Source organism: Brachypodium distachyon, chromosome 1 (genome assembly GCF_000005505.3).
Source record: "Brachypodium distachyon strain Bd21 chromosome 1, Brachypodium_distachyon_v3.0, whole genome shotgun sequence".
Lineage (NCBI taxonomy): Eukaryota > Viridiplantae > Streptophyta > Magnoliopsida > Poales > Poaceae > Brachypodium > Brachypodium distachyon.
The window spans coordinates 8,313,595-8,325,998 of NC_016131.3; positions in this window are offsets into that span (position 1 = coordinate 8,313,595).

The following is a 12,404-nucleotide window of genomic DNA, read 5'->3' on the forward strand; positions in this document are numbered from 1 at the left end:
TAATTTGTGCATCTTTTTCCAAACTATTTATAGAAAACAATAGTCCCGCAGCAACACGCGGGGTATTATCTAGTATGTAAACTACAAATAAACGACACACATCTAAAATTGGAAGTCTACATGTGTGTTGTCGAAACGCACTGCGTAGAATCCCTCACTGATTTAACGTGTCATCCCAAAATATTATCTCAAGCATCGAGAGGATTGGTGCTCGAGACCCAAACTGAATTTCCAAGATCTCTCCTCTCATCATAAAGACAACATAGCATACAATACTTTAGTGTGAGCAGACGGTGACATGCGGCGTATTTTAGGGTTGGGTGGTCAAAATGAGCGCATAGTACCTTAGTTAGTGAGTAAGAGCGGACTTCATTCGACCTTGAAAAGCACAATTAGTTTCATCAAGATAGCCAGATGGATCGCGACTTGACTAACACTTTATTATCCTGGCTTGTGACTTACAAAATTTGGATTTAGTCACAAGAAGAAGCACAAGTTTTGGACAACTAAATTGAGCCTTTTCCCAGCTCTCACTCCTCTTCAACGTTTCCCGCCTTGACAACGTATCTTGCACGGACAATTATGGAAGCACTCATCGAGGCTTGGCCAGCACAATTTATCCAGTTGACAACAGTAATTTTGACTCGGGTCCTCCGAACATGGTGGTCGCTGTATAGCGCTGATTGTGTTGTTTACTCCGATGGTAGTCTTGCTACCCACCTCATTCGTGCTTCTGCCTGATACAAAAGAATACTGGCTTATTCTCTCATCAAGTCATCATAACAACAAAACGGTATACATATTAATATGCAGAAAAATTTGCTAAGAAGAAGAAAAATCCAATCACAATCAACTACCATGAAAATGGGTTCAAAATCATGGCGTAAACTCTAGCAGTTCCAAACAAATGAACTTTGCTTTGTGGCTTACCGGAAGTGCATCGTAGGGCGGCAGAACACACAAGAAGAGTGAAACAAAGAAGTAAGAGTCCTTGGATGCTGCCCCTCAAGAACTGCGCCATGGAGACTGGTGAGGCAATTCGATAAGCTGCGAAATGCGGATGATGAGTGAATCTGTCTCAAAGGAACTCTCCATGGTTGTCTTTATAGGAAAAGCCTGGATGTATTTGTTGTCAAATAATAATTGACCTTTAGCATCCAATTTTAATTCCTTCTACTGATGGCATACATTAATTTCCTATTTAATGTATAGCACTGAATTGAATACGAAACATGTGTATATCATTATTTTCTCTCTAGGTACAAGAGAATTTAAAATCCACAAAGATTAATTGGGTAACTAATAAAAATAACTGTCTTTTTTCTAGCATATCATTATTTCTTCTATCATTATATTGTTGAGTGTAGAATCTCCTGATAATGTTTATTTGCTTAATTTTCTTGGTGCATAACTCCTAGTCCTAGTAGGCTATTTTCAAATGTCTTTCTTGGTATAAGATATTATGAAATATGTCTAATTTAAATAAATTTACTCCCTCTGTTCGTGTTTATAAGGCTTATATTGAATTTTGTGCCAAACTTTGACCAACGATTATACAAATAATATTTAAAATATGTATATAAAAGTTATACCACTAGAAAGAGTTTTTCAATATGAATACAATGCTATCTCTTTTGTGGAAAAATGATCTGATATTACCAATGTAATTTTTGGTCAAATTCAGTTTAGAATTCTATGGGGCCTTATAAACACGGACAGAGGGAGTAATTATGAGCATATCTCAATACAAGAACTCAGTATTTTAGAAGTATCTTGTTAGCAGTGAGAGATGGGATCGTCTTAAATCACGTTGCTAAGTTCGATGATGCGTTGCTGGCTAAGTTGACATAAAGATATATGGGAATGCCTGCACATTTAGTCGTACATGATATCACATTTGATGTAAAATAAAAGGTATAAATTTGCATCAGAAATGATAAACATGAACTTTATTGATCAGTGTCGTATTGGTAGAACATCAAGGACATGATACAATGTATGATCACTGTACATACATTTGGTTCATAACATGAATGTATGCCTTGCTTTTAGCTATTGTCCTATTGGATGGTAGCAAACTGATTGCATGGATTAAAGGTCAAACAATCAAAGAACATGTCTGTCGTAGTAAAATAAAACCCTTATATGGGCCGGGCCATAAATTCCACGTGGCGACGACCAAGTCAACATTTCCCTACAAGGGTTAAGATGCCTACGTGGCGCGGTCAATTCTACATGGCAATAATCAAGACAAGTCAACAAGTCAAGCCTCTAATGCCATGGTCAAAGGGAGAAATGAGCTTGAGTAGGGGCCAAGAAAGATGTAGAGATGAGGCTTTTCCCACTTGGTGCACACAAAAGCTATGGACCAAGGAGCCACTTTTACCACTTTGCCCCCACTTTTCTCTCTCCCTCAAGGGTAGCCATGGTCTTTTGTCATGAACCCCTAGGCTATAAATACCCCCCAATGGGGGCATGAACCATTCGCTCTCAACTTGAATAAACTCAAGAGGAGAGGGCCAGAGAGCCTCTTTGAGGAGCTCTAGTTTCGGGATCTCGGGAAGCCTCATTCGGCCCGAGCCCGAAGGAAAGGAAGTTGCGTTAGAGTCCTAAGGGTATTTCGACCTCGCTACTTGGGAAGCCTCGTTCGGCCCAAGTACGAGGCGGCCCCTTTCGATCTCTCGCTAAGGGATTCGGTGAGCCGCGATCGACCCGAAACGCTTAGGCTAACAATTTCCTCGAAGCCTCTCCTAACATAGGACTAGGTCGCACCCGTAGGGTCGACTGAACCTATTAAAAAAATATCGATGTGTCAACTTGTCCAAGTGTACGACGACTTTCGCTATAAGGCCGGCGTACACGCCCTATTTTTACGCACTTGTGCCATCAAGTTTTGGCACCCCTTACTCTAATTGTTGTCGAGAACAACAACAATGTCAAATAGACATTGTCAAATGTCTTGATCCTAGTTTGCTATTTCCCTTTCCTTTTATTTTTAGTCACGGGCTGTACTGAACTACTGACGGTTTCTTTATTGAAAATCGATGGGGAGAGCCCAGTGGCTCTAATAAGAAAAAAGACATTGTTAAAGAGGAAAAGTCACGGAACAGAGCACCAGACATCTTTTATATCTAAATAGGAGCACTCCACTACCTAACTCTCTCAACATGCAAGCATGCCGATGCATGTAAGCATACCGGCTCAGCAGGTCCATCACAATATAATTCTATAAATATAAAAGTATGTCAGATCATTACCTTGCAAATCATGCCACCTGATTAGTCATGCATGTCCTTTCTTAAGCCATGCATGTTAACTTTATTTTACATTTTTGCATTACTCTATCAATTCAAACCATGTCACCTCATCAAATCAACCATGTCTTTGTTTCTTTAATCCAGTTTTTAGACATCATCTTGTCACATATTTCTTCATTTTAACTGTTTTTAAATGTAAAACAAGAACACCTTTACATTTTCCCCATTAATTTTAATTAATTTGAAGTATCTATTTAAACCTTTGTTTTAACACGGTTACGCAGCAACGCCTCGGACGTCATCTAGTTGAAATATAGCACCAGGCAGGCTGGCAGCACTATGTATTCACAAAACAAGTAAAAATAATACATCCCGAAAAATGTGATCCCACCTTAGGGTTATATTCTTCATTGTGTGTTTGAAGAGCAATTGCTTTCAGGTCCAAGTTGATTGTGGACACAATATTCTTGTCATCAGATCAAATGCCAGAAAAATAGAGCGAGGAGCATTAACCTTTTGTACTTTAGGAAGAAAAATCCCACATTGAAAAACACCGGTGCGAGGGATAAATGGAAGACATCGGTGTCAACTGAGCAACATTGGATCCGGCGAAATCACACACGAGGACAACGTCCACTAGCCACCACCTCCATCTACGCACCTGAGAGGCCTCGTTTGCCTTCTTCGTCGAAAGTGGCGCCCTCGTGGTGGCCGAGCTCCACCACACCCTATCATCACAGCCAACAGTCACCAATGCCGTCAACCCACGAGGGGGTGATCGCAACGGTAGGGGACATGGAGCAGGCAGGGCCGAGCAAGTGCGGAAGCAGGAACTACCGCGCGGGGCGGCGACGGGCCTTGTCCCGGTCGGTGAGGGTGGCGCCAGCCTCAATCTTGCGGATGGCGGAGAGCAAGCCCCCTCCCGCGGTGGGAGTGGCCGAGGTGAATCCTTCGGAGGAGTCCCCACGCTGACCGCACTTGAGATCCGGGTATTTTCTTGGGGCAGAAAATGGAGACGTGGAAACGGGTTGAGTGTTTAGCGGGCCTAGCAGGGGCGGCAATCGAGGAAGGTGGAAACGACGGCAAGAGGTAGGGGAAGAGGTGAAGGAAGATTTATTCATGGGGAAGGGAAAGGTATGGATAGGGCTTTGCCGGGACGGTAATATCTGGGGACCAAGGGATGACTGAAAGAAAGTAGTCGTCCACCCACCGACGCATCAACCCCACCAGCATGCCCAGGACACAGGCAGCCACACCAAATGAACACAACCAGGGCAACAAAACAAAAAGGTAAACCAACGACTAAGATGAAGCAACGCATCTTCGCCTATAGGTGGCCATCAGGCTGGCTTGGCACCAACTAAACGGGTAGCCCGGGCCCGCCACCAAGCCCGACAATAAAGGGGCCGGGCCGGCCCCAAATGCACACCCCAAGGCCCAGGTGCGGCACCAAGCAAAACCGGGCCGGCCGGGCCCAGAAAGCCCGACGGGCCTGGAGAAAAGTGAAGGGGCACGTAGAGATAAACAAAAACTTTTCCTACGCGAACTCCCAAGATCTAGCCGAGGTAGAAGGCCACGAGGATTACCACTAGACGCGCAGTTGTGGATTATTGATGCAGCGCCTTGATGCAGTGCAGTCCCTCGATCCGATCCAGCCGATCCAATCCCGCGATCGTCGAAGTGCTGAACGTACAGCACCTCTGCCGGTATCCACACGTGCAAGGAGGAGCTCCGGCGGCGGACTGCTAGGTCCGGTGCGACGGTTGAACTGAATCGGGCTAGGGTTCTCAACGCATGAGAGTGGAAAAACTGTGCCCCTTAGGCATCCCACGCCCCTGCTTATATATCGAGTGGAAGTGGGCTCCAAGCCTTGTGGCCCATCCACCCTGCGAGTCCAACTCGCATTGTCAGCCCAATTCCAGTTCGGGTCCAACCCGACCAAATACTTGCTCCCGCTCTTAAGTGTGTGACCCCGCAGGCTCATGGCGACTTGGACACGATTGGAGTCCGACTCACAATCGATCAATCGGTAGCGGCTCCTAGCAGAACGTGCCGACTCCCAAGTACCATCGAGTCATGACGACGTACCTTCCAATGTGACATACGTCTTAGTCCCTTTTGCCTCACGATATACCTTGTCGAACTATAGGCGATTAATCGTCATCCCTTTAATAGTTCAACTCTCTTCTCGATCTGTGATATACGATTCATCCGACTAACTCTTAGTCGATCGACCCGGTTAACAGTTAACCAAGTCGCGCATGGCCATGCTTCCCGAATCATGTCACTCGAGAGGGCCCAGAGAATATCTCTCCAGTCGGAGGGGCAAAATCCCATCTTGGTTATCCACATCACACAGCTTGATTCTCAGTCAACCCGAACTCTGCCTTTATAACTGCCCTGTTACGGAACAACGTTTGACAGAACCTAAGTTGGTGATCCACAACTCGGATTGTGCGATAACCTCAGGTCTAAGGATTACATTGATTGAGACATGCAAATGACGACCTACTCGTTGCATCTCAATATGGGTCAGTCCGACTCGCTAAACTCTTTAGCCGAGTCCGTGTAAGCTGGAATGACATCACCATGCCCATGACAAGTGGAACCGAGTCATCAGCCAACTTTCACATTAGTCTAGGTTATGTGTCCAGCACAACCTCAATGACTAAGGACAATTTAGTATGAACAACATGAATACATAGTTTCACAATCAAATCACATATTCAATGATACATATCAGATGTTCAAACAAGGACAACTTAATAATATTTATGAATACATTGGGAATTACATCATACATGATTGCCTCTAGGGCATATTCCCAACAAAAAGCCCCTCGGAAACTACCGGCCCAGGCAGCCCGCTGGCCTATTTTTCCTCATGACAGTCACATAAAATGGTCAAATGGGGGCCTTGCGCTGTGAACTAAACGGAACAGGTAGTCTGGCCTAGTGGTATGCAAGTGGAAGGATAGAAGGGGAGGTCCTGGGTTTTGAGTGTTCAGGCCGGCATGATTTATTCCTAGTGTTTGAGGTGTAAAGTATTTATATTTTTTTAAATATTAATCGGGCGGGGCCGGGCCAGCCCGGAGGCTTGAGTATGAGGCACAGGCCGAGCCATGGGCCGGCCCGGTCCGATTAAATTTGTGCCGAGCCCGCCGAGCTTTCGAGTTTCGCGAAAAAGCCCGGCGCGTTGGCCACCTATACTTGTGCTAAATATGTGCCGGGCCTGGCACAATCGGGCCAAGACTGTAGGGCTTTCGGGTTTCGTGAAAAAGCCTTGCCCGTTGTCCACCCATGCCCGCGCCCGCTATCTGACGGTGCACAGACACCACGATGGCTGGATCAACTGAGAAGGCAGGTATCCTGGCAACCTTCGGCTTTGTTTGCCACTAGTGTATTTTTTAGTTATTAGTGTTTTGATACTTGAGAGTTTATTTTTAATTGGTACATAAGTGGGTGTTTTATGGGGGGAAATAGGGATAATTCCTCTAATCCCTTCCTACCAAACACTATCTCTACGGCTGTTTACTGACACATCTGGCCCACACGCACATGGTTAATTACAGGTAAAACAACGGTGGCCCTCGTCTCCACTTTCCGGTCTATTCAATTTTAATACGTGTTTGGGTCCTAAGCGAGATTGGTTATAACATCGAAATGAACTTACCGAGGAATAGTTTCCCCTCACCATGATCGATGAGGTTCGGTCCACCCCCTCCCACGCCCCGGCGTAGTCCTCGTCCGCGTCGGGTGGTGCGGGGGCGTCGACCCTGCCGCGACGCTTCTTCCCGTCGAGCTCCACGAGCAGCCGACCCGGCGCGTATAGGACGAGACGCCGCCCGGCGCGCGAGCGCCACGTGCAGAGCGGCATGGCGGCCAAGGAGCGGGGTGGTGGCCAGAGGGAGGCGACGGCGGGCAGCGGCGGAGCCCATGCCGAACGTCGACGGGGAAGCAAGGAGAGACATGACGCGGCAGGGGCTCTGTGCGACTGTGTGTGTGCGCGCAGGGCATGTGGAGGACCGGAGGTGTGATCACGTGGAGAGCATGGAGCGGGGGAAAGCTGTGTGACAGCCGAGAGGAAGATGAGGTAAGATCTTTCTTTTCATTTGTTTTCCGGTTTAAATTTTTGCGGTGCATCTATTCGAAGCCTTGGGATATTTTTTACTCCCTCCGTCCTGAAATAAGTGACATGGATCTGTATAGATTTTTATACAAATCCACGTCACTTTGGTACGGAGGGAGTATGAAAAGAACAAAAGTTGCCTGATTTTTATTTAACAAAAATCTCATTCACTACTCGCAGCCGTTAGATCAGCATCCAACCATCATCAACTAAGCTCACTGTATCTGTAGCTTATAGGCGAGGAGAGAAGGAAGTAGATTAACAAAGATAATGGTTGTACGAGTAATCTTTGATTAGTTCTGGAATTCCTAGAGAATTTATAATTAACATATTAATGGATAATTACTTCCCCAAATATGTGAAGTACAAATAAACGACACACATCTAGAATTGGAAGTCAACATGTGTGTTGTTGAGTCCCACTGTGTAGAATCCCCCACTGATTTAACATTTCATCCCAAAATATTGTCTCTAGCGTCGAGAGGATTGATGCTCGAGACACAAACTGAATTTCCAAGATCTGTCCTCTCATCATAAAGACAACATGGCATACAAGCGGACGTTGAAATGCGGCGCATTTTAGAGTTGGGTGGTCAAAATGTGCGCATAGTACCGTAGGTAGTGTGTAAGAGCGGACTTTATTCGATCTTGAAAAGCGTAATTAATTTCATCAAGAGAGCCAGATGGATCGTGACTTGACTAACACTTTATTATTCTTGCTTGCGACTTACAAAATTGGGATATAGTCACGGGAAGAAGCACAAGTTTTGGACAACTAAATTGAGCCCTCTCCCAGCTCTCACACGTCTTCAGTGTTTCCCACCATGACAACGTATCTTGCATGGACAATTATGGAAGCACTCATCGAGACTTGGCCAGCACAATTTATCCAGTTGACAGCAGTAATTTTGACTCGGGTCCTCTGAACATGGTGGTCGCTGTATAGCGCTGATTGTGTTGTTTACTCCGATGGTAGTGTTGCTACGCACCTCATTGATGCTTCTGCCTGATACAAAGGAATACTGGCTTATTCTCTCATCAAGTCATCATAAAAACAAAACGTTATACATATTTATATGCAGAAACATTTGCTAAGAAGAAGAAAAATCCAATCACAATCAACTACCACGAAAATGGGTTCAAAATCATTGCGAAAACTTTAGTAGTTCCAAACAAATGAACTTTCCTTTGTGGCTTACCAGAAGTGCATCGTAGAACGGCAGAACACACAAGAAGAGTGAAACAAAGAAGTAAGAGTTCTTGGACGCTGCCCCTCAAGAACTGCGCCATGGAGACTGGTGAGGCAATTCGATAAACTGCAAAATGCGGATGATGAGTGAATCTGTCTCAAAGGAACTCTCCATGGTTGTCTTTATAGGAAAAGCCTGGATGTATTTGTTGTCAAATAATAATTGGTGACCTTTAGCATCCAATTTTAGTGCCTTCTACGGATGGCATATATTAATGTCCTATTTAATGTATAGCACTGAATTGAATACGAAATATGTGTATATCATTATTTTCTCTCTAGGTTCAAGAGAATTTAAAATCAACAAAGATTAATTGGGTACTGCCTCCTGTCCCAAATTGTTGCCGAAATATTACATGTATCTAGACGCTTTTTAAGAATAGATACATCCATATTTGACCAAATTTGAGTTAAGAATTTAGGATCAGAGGGAGTAACTAATAAAAATAACTGTCTTTTTTTTTCTAGCATATCATTATTTCTTATATCTTATTATCTTGAATGTAGAATCTCCTGATAATGTTTATTTGCTTAATTTTCATGGTGCATAACTCGTAGTCCTATTAGGCTATTTTCTAATGTCTCTCTTGGTATAAGAGATTATGAAATATGTCTAATTTAAATAAATTTACTCTCTCTGTTGGGGTTTATAAGGCTTATATTGAATTTTGTGCCAAACTTTGACCAACAATTATACAAATAATATTTAAAATATGTATAATTTATACCACTAGAAAGAGTTTTTCAATATGAAAACAATGATATTTCTTTTGTGGCAAAATGATATGATATTACCAATGTAATTTTTGGTCAAATTCAGTTTAGAATTCTGTGGGGCCTTATAAACACGGACAAAGGGAGTAATTATGAGCATATCTCAATACAAGAACTGAGTATTTTAGACGTATCTTATCAGTAGTGAGAGATGGGATCGTCTTAACTCACATTGCTAAATTCGATGCTGCATTGCTGGCTAAGTTCACATAAAGATATATGGGAATCCCTGCATATTTATTCGTACATGATATCGCATTTGATGTAATATAAAAGGTATAATTTGCATCAGAAATGATAAACATGAACTTTATTGATCAGCGTCGTATTGGTACAGCATCAAATCACTGTACATTCATTTGGTTCATAACATGAATGTATGGCTGTTGCTTTTAGCTATTGTCCTATTGGATGGTAGCAAACTGATTGCACGAATTTAAGGTCAAACAATCAAAGAACATGCCAAATAGACATTGTCCAATGTATTGATCCTAATTTGCTATTTCCTTTTCCTTTTATTTTTGGCCACGGGCTGTACTGAACTACTGACGGTTTCTTTATTGAAAATAGATGGGGAGAGCCTAGTGGCTCTATTAAAAAAAATAGACATTGTTAAATAGGAAAAGTCACAGAACAGAGCACCAGACATCTTTTATATCTAAATAGGAGCACTCCACTACCTAACTCTCTGAGCATGCAAGCATGCCGGCTCAGCAGGTCCATCACAATACATTTCTATAAATATAAAAGTATGTCGATCAGATCATTACCATGCAAACCATGCCACCTCATTAGTCATGCATGTCCTTTCTTAATCCATGCATGTTAACTTTATTTTACATTTTTGCATTACTCTACCAATTCAAACCATGTCACCTCATTAAATCAACCGTGTCCTTTTTTTAATTCAGTTTTTATACATCATGTTGTCACATATTTCTTAATTTTAATTGTTTTTAAATGTAAAAGAAGAACACCTTTACATTTTTTTTCCCATTAGTTTTAATTAATTTTAAGAATCTATTTAAACCTTTGTGTTAACACGATTACGTAGCAATGCCTCGGACATCTTCTAGCTAAAATATAGCACCAGGCATGCTGGCAGCACTATGTATTCACAAAACAAGTAAAAATAATACATCCCGAAAAATGTGATCCCACCTTATAGAGTTATATTCTTCATTGTGCGCTTGAAGAGCAATTGCTTCCAGGTCCAAGTTGACCGTGGACACAATATTCCTGTCATTAGATCAAATGCCAGAAAAACAGAGCGAGGATTATTAACCTTTTGTACTTTAGGAAGAAAAAACCCACATTAAAATACATTGTGCGAGGGATAAATGGAAGACATCGGTGTCAACTGAGCAACATTGGATCCGGCGAAAGCACGCACGAGGACACCGGCCGCTAGCCACCACCTCCATTTACGCCACCCGAGAGGCCTCGTTTGCCTTCTTCGTCAGAAGTGGCGCCCTCGTGGTGGCTGAGCTCCACCCACGCCCTGTCGTCAGAGCCAACAATCACCAATGCCATCAACCCACGAGGGGGTGATCACAACGGTAGGGGACATGGAGCAAGTGCGGAAGCAGGAACTACCGGCCCAGGCAGCCCGCTGGCCTATTTTTCCTCATGACAGTCACATAAAATGGTCAAATGGGGGCCTTGCGCTGTGAACTAAACGGAACAGGTAGTCTGGCCTAGTGGTATGCAAGTGGAAGGATAGAAGGGGAGGTCCTTGGTTTTGAGTGTTGAGGCCGGCATGATTTATTTCTAGTGTTGTGAGGCTTGAGGATGAGGCATCCAGCTCAATTAAATATGTGCCGAGCCTGGCACAACCGGGTCAAGCCCGTTGGGCTTTTGGGCTTCGCAAAAAAGCCCGTCCTGTTGGCCATCTATACCCGTGCTAAATCTGTGCCGGGCCAGGCACAACCGGGCCAAGACTGCTGGCTTTCGGGTTTTGCGAAAAAGCCCAGCCCGTTGGCCACCCATACCCGTGCCCTGTCTATCTGATGGTGCACAGACACCGCGATGGCTGGATCAGCTGAGAAGGCAGGTATCCTAGCAACCTTCAGGCTTTGTTTGGCACTAGTGTATTTTTTAGTTACTATTGTTTTGATATTGAGAGTTTTGGGTGTTCACCCAAAACTCTCGAAAAAAAATAGTAGTATGAGAAGTATTTTTAATTGGTACAAAAGTGTGGTGTTTTATGGGGGAAAATAGGGATAATTCCTCTAATCCCTTCCTACCAAACACTATCTCTATGGCTATTTACTGACACGCTAGCCCACACGCACATGGTTACAGGTAAAACAACGGTGGCGGGGGTCAGCCATCATCATAAATCGAGCTTCCTCGTCTCCTCTTTCCCCGTCTATTCAATTTCAATACGTGTTTGGGTCCTAAGCGAGATCGGTTATAACATCGAAATGAACTTACCGAGGAATAGTTTCCCCTCACCATGCTCGATGAGATTCAGTTCTCTCATGACCCTCTTAGATGTCAACTAGACAACATGTTTGGTGGCACGAGAGGGGTGAGAGTACTTCGATAAGTATCCATGTAATACTCCCTTGTTTTAAATTATAAGAATGATTGGAAAAATAAAATAGCCTATAAAAATATATTATAATAGAAACAAATTCATTATACAAACAGATGCATGGTCCACCTGCAGAGTTCGCCACAAGCCAACACCCTACAAAGCCACTATCTCCTCGCGGGCGACTCAGGCGGCAACCCCAGCGCCTGGACCTCCGGCCCCTACCTCCCTCCTCCGCCCCCTCACCGCGCGAGGATGGCGGCAGTGGGGCGTCCCTTCGGGGTGCTTCTTTCTCCTTTCCAGCTCCGGGTGCCATGATGGCTGGCGGCGTCGGATATGTGGGCAGCTTGGCCGGATCCGTGGCAGGCCGCCGAATCCAATGAGGTGAGGCGGCGGCGGCTCTTCTGGAGGCGCGTGCGTGGCGGCATGTTGTCACCGGTGCGTGGCAGCGCGGGCG